This window comes from Mirounga leonina, unplaced genomic scaffold, assembly GCF_011800145.1.
Source record: "Mirounga leonina isolate KUSES-001 unplaced genomic scaffold, KU_Mleo_1.0 Mir_165, whole genome shotgun sequence".
Taxonomy (NCBI): Eukaryota; Metazoa; Chordata; class Mammalia; order Carnivora; family Phocidae; genus Mirounga; species Mirounga leonina.
The window spans coordinates 42163959-42173092 of NW_023270415.1; the positions used below are offsets into that span (position 1 = coordinate 42163959).

General features: G+C 41.1%; 1 non-coding gene and 1 pseudogene across 2 annotated transcripts; both read right to left on the minus strand.

Annotated features, from left to right (window-relative positions):
- Nucleotides 1-109: 109 nt before the first annotated feature.
- Nucleotides 110-191, minus strand: TRNAS-AGA. Its single transcript has one exon. It is a non-coding gene; the product is annotated as a tRNA-Ser (tRNA).
- Nucleotides 192-8019: 7828 nt separating this feature from the next.
- Nucleotides 8020-8927, minus strand: LOC118014753 (annotated as a pseudogene). The gene has a single exon (XR_004680370.1). The product of XR_004680370.1 is annotated as a barrier-to-autointegration factor-like (transcript).
- Between the last annotated feature and the right edge of the window lie 207 nt (nt 8928-9134).

A 9134-nucleotide genomic window follows, 5' to 3' on the forward strand; every position in this document is an offset into this window, starting at 1 on the left:
GTCCCCGTTGTATTCCAAGCGTTCATAAATTCTTTAAATAATCTGCGGGAAAAGCTGGGGAGAGCTCTCCAAAAGGAAAGCAAGTATCGACCGCAAAAGCTAACCTTCCCGTAGTCGGCAGGATTCGAACCTGCGCGGGGAGACCCCAATGGATTTCTAGTCCATCGCCTTAACCACTCGGCCACGACTACTGCTGCTGTTAATTTTGGCAGTGAGATCTATGTAGACTCTTCACACAAGTGTCTACGGTGTAACAGGTATGTTTTGAGGAGGAGAAAAACATTATAAAGCTGTTCGGTCAGTTAAGAGCATATTTGAATGTTACGACTCTAATAATTTTAGCTATTCCAGATACTCTCTGAGCATATACCGTCCAAGCCAATCCTTTTCTTTTCTATCAGGAAAAACAGTTCTAGTCAGATTTCTAGTTAGAGTCAGAAAACAGGAGGGAGGAAGGAAAGCCTGGTACTACCGCACACTTGCTTTCTCAGTAATGGAGCCATTTCCAGGAGGGAATCTGGAACGTAGGGGTGTCTGGCCAGCTCTAGGCTTCCTTGCCTGGCTCTCAGTTCCATCCCTCCGCCTCTCTCTTGGACAAACAGCTCCCAGGACTCTCTTTTCATGGACAAGGCACTAAAATGCTATTATTACCCGCCGATTTAAATTGACTAGGCAGGATCAGACTGTCCCATCGTGCTCTAAAGCCCTACTTTGAAAAGTGTAATGTGTGATACAAATGCAAGGTGTTGTTATTTAATGATATTCCTGTAAATACTACAAACCGTGTAACCTGAACTTTGAGTATTTCTAAAGTGGGGTAGTGAAGAGGTTGGCCGCCCTGGAAACCCTGAAAATAGTTTGATCCAAGTGATTTAGTAGCTTCGTTTATTTGGTTTGTTGCGTGTTCAAAATGTCTTTAATGTCCCTGAAGAGCAAAGAGCAGTGGTGTGCTGGAACCAATGATACCTGCTCACTAGAGCCCACCTTTACATTTTTATGCATTTTGGAAGCCAATTGTTAAATGCAACCATTAATTAAGACTAAATTATATAAACTTACAATTAAACTAATGACATTAAAAACAAAAGTAATACTCAAAATTCACCGTAGTCTAGTGATTTCCCCACATTTTATTATAATTTATGCAGTTGAGATTAGTTATAATCTATTGTGTCTGAAATACTATAGAATGGGTTGTTACTGTGAATCTCTTCTTAACTTCCCATTCAGGGATGTCACTGGGTAGTTTGAAGTCAGCCTTCCTGGGTGTATTTACACCAGGGACATTGCAAATGCTACAAAACATGGTTTTTTCTCCATATGAGCTGGTTGTCAAGCATCTACCAGCAACCGCTAATGTTACTATTAGACCAACCTTGAATATTCTCAGGAAGGCAACACTCCTCTTATCCGTAGGGCTGTTCTGTTTTAGCCTGCAGCTTCGTTTTAGCCATATGAATGCTGACATACTGTCTGATTTCCTACTCAATTTTTAAAAGATACTATTTTTCCCCTCCAAGTTGCCTTGCTGGGTGATTGTACTTTGAACTGACCTCCAGCAGAAAGACAGGAATAAGCCATTTGATATTGAAGTTGCCCTTGCAACATGGGTTCCAGGGGGAGTAATGCATAGTTACCATCCAGTTTAACAGGCTTAAATTAATAATTTGATTTTTCTCTAGAAATGGTGAAATCTGAGGTGATATGGCTAGTAGTTGAGAGAATCTATTCGCATGTAGAGGATTTGCATGAAGGACTGAAAAGTTAAAAGTGGAAATGCTTGTAGTTGTGTTTTGTTTGTATGATTATAAGAAAATTTTGGAGCTTGTTTCCTTCTTCTTCCACTCCCATCCTCATTTTAATAAAATACCATGTATAGATAGATCATCCAGGGGTTGGTGCTTTGAGAATTTTGCTTACAGCTCATTCAACTCTTCATTGGGCCTCTTGACATTAGTGGTGTTGTCTTTCTGGTTTGCCTTAGAGAGAGAAAACAAGTTCAGTGTCTACAAGGAGAAATGTCACATATCACATATGTACATAATGACTGTGTATACATTCCTGCAGATCACAGAAGATTTAAAAAAAAATACTATTAAATATTCCTTTGGTATTTTCTTTTTGTTTTCCAAGGTGAGGAATCTTATTTATTATCTCTATAGTTGCGAATATGTGTAGACAGTGTAGTAAATTCCTTGTCCCCCTAAGTCTTTCACAGTTTTGGAAAGCATGCCTAGTGTCAGTTGTTTCATAAAGGAGAATAGCCAAGTGTTTTCAGATGAGACAATTATTAAACATGGTAAAGGAGCATGCTGTGTATTATTATGTTACTTTGTATTCTAAGGAAGTATTTTAGGAAAAAGTGTCCAGAATAAGAAAATAAAGCCCTGTTGGCTTTTCCAAGTAACTGCAGAAAGCGCTGAGCCTGCCTTCTTGCTAGCACCATTCTAAATGAGTTAGGGGTGGTGATACGGCTGGTTTTGTTGTCCCGCACAGCTCCAGGCCAACCCTTTCAGTTACAAGGTGTTTTATAATCCTCCTGGCTATTCACATAATGAATTGCAAGGCCTCTTTAAATTCCCATGTACTTGGGTTCAATTTTCCCAGCCCTGCTTTACTCCCACGCATCCCAGACCTTCTAAAATGAACATCCACTGCTGGGCAGTGATGGTGGTGTGAGGGGAGGCATCCTTCCAGAACAATTGCCAGCCCCCCAGCAGCTGATGCTGTGGCAGAAACAGAATAGCACTGAGGCAGCTCCGGTTCTTTTAAGTGGTTCCTCAGTTAGGCCTCGATGTCATGTAGGTAAACTCAGTCCAGAACATGCAGAATCTTTATTGGAATTTGTGCATTCATCTCTCACAGCTGTGGAGAGTTTAGACTAATCACAACCCTCCCTGGGATACTATCATCTTTGTAATTTGAAAAAGGATCAGGAGCCTGCAGGCTTGGAACGTCTTGAGAAAACTCTGGCCCCAAAATACATCATCACACGTGGGGGACACCACTTGCAGCATCATTGCAGAGAGCTTAAGAATGCTGAAATCAAGTATTTCTCTGGCGTGATTTCAAATGGCCTGAGAAATCTGAGAACTGCTTTTTTTTTTTTAAATCTTTTTTTTTTTACTGCAAAACAGATTCTTTCCTCTTCCATCAACCCCGTTGCTGTCAATGTGTCCGATGTTAGGTGCCAGAAATGAGCATAACCTTTTCATGATAACAATGCCAAGGTTAACATGGCCGCCAGGGGCTCTCTCAAGAATCTGTTAGGGTGTATTTTGATCCACAGACACGTTCCGAAGGCATCCACCTCCTTAGTCTTTCCAGTCTCAGTACATTTCTCTTCAGCAGCCTGGATAAAACCTGTCACTTTTTGCCAGAACTTCTCATGCTTGGGGGCCCCTCGGACACTATTTTTCATTGACCCCCTTGTGTCCATATGGAAGAGCTAGGTTCAAAGTTGGGATTTGGGAAGCAGCCTCTGACAGCACAGAAGCCTAGTGAACTGTGGTCATTTGTTCAGGAGGTCCGTATTCACAGATGTGCTCTAAGAGTGTAATACAATTTTTGGCCCCACCCAGCAAGGTATTTTATTACCATCCATATAGCAACCAACAAACAGATCGGCCTGAAGAGGCAAGTGCTAATGTATGTGGTTCAAACCCATCAAGCCTCTGAAGACTCAGTAGTCCAGCTTTTCTTTTGAGGCTTGAGCATTAAAATGTGCCTTTCAATTCTACAGTTCTGGGAATACAGCTCCCTCGTCCCTCCTTGTTTCATATTAGTTTTTGCTTTATGATTTTCAACCTTCAGAAAGTTAATCTAGATTCAGGAGAAAGAAAAAAGGATCGATAATGAGAACTCTGTGGGACGGGGAGTAGGAATTGCAGCTAGGTGTTAGAATGAAAGCAAAGGTAGCATTGACATCTTCACAATATTTGTTCTTCCCATCCATGAGCATGGAACGTTTTTCCATTTCTTTGTGTCTTCCTCATTTTCTTTCATTAGTATTTTATAGTTTTTTGAGTACAGATCCTTTGCCTCTTTGGTTAGATTTATTCCTAGGTATCTTATGGTTTTGGGTGCAGTTGTAAATGGGATGGGCTCCTTAATTTCTCTTTCTTCTGTCTTGTTGGTGTATAGGAATGCCGCTGATTTCTGTGCATTGATTTTATATCCTGCCACTTTACTGAATTCCTGTATGAGTTCTAGCAGTTTTGGGGTGGAGTCTTTTGGGTTTTCCACATAAAGTATCATATCATCTGCAAAGAGTGAGAGTTTGACTTCTTCTTTGCCGATTTGGATGCCTTTTATTTATTTTTGTTGTCTGATTGCTGTGGCTAGGACTTCTAGTACTATGTTGAATAGCAGTGGTGATAGTGGACATCCCTGCTGCGTTCCTGACCTTAGGGGGAAAGCTCTCAGTTTTTCCCCATTGAGAATGATATTTGCTGTGGGTTTTTCATAGATGGCTTTTATGATATTGAGGTATGTACCCTCTATGCCTATACTCTGAAGAGTTTTGATCAAGAAAGGATGCTGTACTTTGTCAAATGCTTTTTCTGCATCTATTGAGAGGATCATATGATTCTTGTTCTTTCTTTTATTAATGTATTGTATCACATTGATTGATTTGCAGATGTTGAACCAACCTTGCAGCCCAGGGATAAATCCCACTTGGTCTTGGTGGATAATCCTTTTAATGTACTGTTGGATCCTATTGGCTAGTATTTTGGTGAGAATTTTTGCATCCATGTTCATCAAGGATATTCGTCTATAATACTCCTTTTTGATGGGGTCTTTGTCTGGTTTTGGGATCAAGGTAATGGTGGCCTCATAAAACGAGTTTGGAAATTTTCCTTCCATTTCTATTTTTTGGAACAGTTTCAGAAGACTAGGTATTAATTCTTCTTGAAATGTTTGGTAGAATTCCCCTGGGAAGCCATCTGGCCCTGGGCTTTTGTTTGTTGGGAGATTTTTGATGACTGCTTCAGTTTCCTTAGTGGTGATAGGTCTGTTCAGGTTTTGTATTTCTTTCTGATTCAGTTTTGGTAGTTTATACAGCTCTAGGAATGCATCCATTTCTTCCAGATTATCTAATTTGCTGGCATCTAGTTGCTCATAATATGTTCTTATAATTGTTTATATTTCTTTGGTGTTGGTTATGATCTCTCCTCTTTCATTCATGATTTTATTTATTTGGGTCATTTCTCTTTTCTTTTTGATAAGTCTGGCCAGGGGTTTATCAATCTTATTAATTCTTTCAAAGAACCAGCTCCATAAGATACCTAGGAATAAATCTAACCAAAGAGGCAAAGAATCTGTACTCCGAAAACTGTAAAATAGTCATGAAAGAAATTGAGGAAGACACAAGGAAATGGAAAAACGTTCCATGCTCATGGATTGGAAGAACAAATATTGTGAAGATGTCAATGCTACCTAGAGCAGTCTACACATTTATTTATTTTTAAAGATTTTATTTATTTATTTGACAGAGAGAGACACATTTAATGCAATCCCTATCAAAATACCATCAACTTTTTTCAAAGAAATGGAACAAATAATCCTAAAATTTGTATGGAACCAGAAAAGACCCCGAATAGCCAGAGGAATGTTGAAAAAGAAAAGCAAAGCTGGTGGCATCACAATTCCGGACTTCAAACTCTATTGCAAAGCTGTCATCATCAAGACAGTATGGTACTGGCACAAAAACAGACACATAGATCAATGGAACAGAATAGAGAGCCCAAAAATGGACCCTCAACTCTATGATCAACTAATCTTCGACCAAGCAGGAAAGAATGTCCAACGGAAAAAAGACAGTCTCTTCAACAAATGGTGTTGGGAAAATTGGACAGCCACATGCAGAAGAATGAAACTGGACCATTTCCTTACACCACACACAAAAATAGACTCAAAATGGTTGAAAGACCTAAATGTGGGACAGGAGTCCATCAAAATCCTAAAGGAGAACACAGGCAGCAACCTCTTCGACCTCAGCCACAGCAACTTCTTCCTAGAAACATCACCAAAGGCAAGGGAAGCAAGGGCAAAAATGAACTATTGGGATTTCATCAAGATAAAAAGCTTTTACACAGCAAAAGAAACAGTCCACAAAACCAAAAGACAACGACAGAATGGGAGAAGATATTTGCAAATGACATATCAGATAAAGGGCTAGTATCCAAAATCTATAAAGAACTTATCAAACTCAACACCCAAAGAACAAATGATCCAATCAAGAAATGGGCAGAAGATATGAACAGACATTTTTCCAAAGAAGACATCCAAATGGCCAACAGACACATGAAAAAGTGCTCAACATTGCTCGGCATCAGGGAAATCCAAATCAAAACCTCAATGAGATACCACCTCACACCAGTCAGAATGGCTAAAATTAACAAATCAGGAAACGACAGATGTTGGCGGGGATGCTGAGAAAGGGGAACCCTCCTACACTGTTGGTGGGAATGCAAGCTGGTACAGCCACTCTGGAAAATAGTACGGAGGTTCCTCAAAAAGTTGAAAATAGAGCTACCCTATGACCCAGCAATTGCACTACTGGGTGTTTACCCCAAAGATACAAATGTAGGGATCCGAAGGGGTACGTGTACCTCGATGTTTATAGCAGCAATGTCCACAATAGCCAAACTATGGAAAGAGCCAAGATGTCCATCGACAGATGAATGGATAAAGAAGATATGGTATACACACACACACACACAAAGAAATATTATGCAGCCATCAAAAGGAATGAAATCTTGCTATTTGCAATGATATGGATGGAACTGGAGGATATTATGCTGAGCGAAATAAGTCAAACAGAGAAAGACATGTATCATATGATCTCACTGATATGAGGAATTCTTAATCTCAGGAAACAAACCGAGGGTTGCTGGAGTGGTGGGGGGTGGGAGGGTTGGGGTGGCTGGGTGATAGACATTGGGGAGGGTACGTGCAATGGTGAGCACTGTGAATTGTGTGAGACTGATGAATCACAGACTGTACCTCTGAAACAAATAATACATGTTAAAAAAAAAGAAGATAGCAGGAAGGGGAAAATGAAGAGGGGGAAATCGGAGGGGGAGACGAACCATGAGAGACTATGGACTCTGAGAAACAAACTGAGGGTTCTAGAGGGGAGGGGGGTGTGGGGATGGATTAGCCTGGTGATGGGTATTAAAGAGGGCACGTAGTAAATGGAGCACTGGGTGTTATATGCAAACAATGAATCGTGGAACACTACATCAAAAACTAATGATGTAATGTATGGTGATTAACATAACATAATTAAAAAAACTTAAATAGTACATGGTGAATAAAAAGTGCTTAATGCATGTCAGATATTATTATTATTTGCCAGAAAGACTAGGTTTTGAGTGCTGGCTTTGTGGTCATTGAGACTAAGGAGTCTTTTAAATTTTCCCTTTCTAAAGCAATAAACAGAAATCATGACACTTGCCTTGAGGAGATGTTAAATGCTATTGAGAACTGGTGAGATGAGATTTTTAAAATGGTACCAGCCTCTTTAACATCCAGCAGCAGCCTTGGAGCAGATTTTTATTATAATAGGAAAAGTCACATGAATGCCTCTCTGAGTTGTAAAAATGTAAGGCCAGTAGACACCTCTTGCCCCTGCGTAATATTATCAAGGGATTTTTGTTTATGGTTTGACAAAGGAAGCCCCTTGACCATAGCCCTTGGTATATATAGAACTGGTCTTGAGTAGAAGTCAGTAATTTTGCCAGTGTTTGCTATGCCCATGAGGTAACCACCAAAGCAATGGTACTGGTGAGCTGATAAAACTTTCTCGTTACTTCTCTCATCTGGCATTTGGAAGTATGATTGACCCGTTAGAACTGAAAAAGGCTCTAGGATGTTGGACTGTATAGGGATGGAGGAATGGGAAAGGCCTTAAGGAAGGCTTTCCAGACTTCCTGCTGGTAAGGTCTTTGGGTCTCAAGCAATTCACTAGAATAATAAAATAAATGAAACACTGTTTGTATTTTTTTTTTTTTTGAAGGCCACTGACTTTATTGATTTAAAAAACTTTACAAGGACAGTGACTATTCTGCCAAAAAAGGAGCCAAATAGCATAAAACAGACCAGTGGGGGCAGGGGGTGAAGGAAGGGCCAGTAATCCACTTGGAAAAGCTGATAATTGTTGACACGAAACTGGGAGGGGAAGAAGGGAGATGCATGCAAGAGCGAGAATTTCAAAAAAGTTGAAATGGTGAGGGGAGAGAACTCCCAAAAGACCTTGAAGTACATCAGAAGTGAGTACAACAACAGCAATCTCTTCCTTTGTAGAGGACAGGGGAGGAGTCCCCGTGCGGCTGCAAACCCTGGAGACTCAATGCTGGGGCTAGGGACTGGGGGCTCCCCAAGAGAGCCTCACAAGAAGGCGTCGCACCACTCTTGAAGGCACCCGGAGCAGTCCCGGGACTGCTTGGCATTGGCACCACATGTGTCCTTTAGCCATTCCCGGAAGAGATCTTCATCTTTCTTTAGCACCAGAAACTGGCCAAGGACTACATAGGCCTTGTCAAAGCCCCTTTCCTCCAGCTTCTTGCCCAAGACTTCACCAATCCTGGCCAGGCTCCCCCACTGGCTTTTCCCCCATGGGCTCTGCCACGAAGTCTCGGTGCTTTTGGGAAGTTGTCATCTTGATCAGCTTAATCGACAGCTCCAGCTCCTGTAACGGCTCCTCCCGCCACCCGGCTGCTCCCACCGATACCTCAACCCACTAGAACTTTCTTCCACTTCCTCTCTGAAACACTGTTTGTATTCTAAGCTAGTAAAACATACATCCTGGTTAATGATAATAGCTGTAATAATGGCTGTCATTTATTGGGCACTTACTATGTGTCCAGCATGGAGACTTACCTTTGTTCACCAAAACTTGTCCTCTTCTCCTTCCTAGACATGTAAGTAGACTAGATTTCTCAACATCCTTTGAGTTAGATGTGATCCTGTGACTAATTTCAGAGCAGCAATATTGCATAGTACTGGTGTTAGACCTCAGGGCAATCAAAGGTTCTCCTCCAGCGCTCTCTTCCCCTGCTGCCGTTTGGACCCGTAGTAATCCAGGCAGTAGTTAGCAATGTCCTAGGAGGACAGAGCAAGATAAAAGA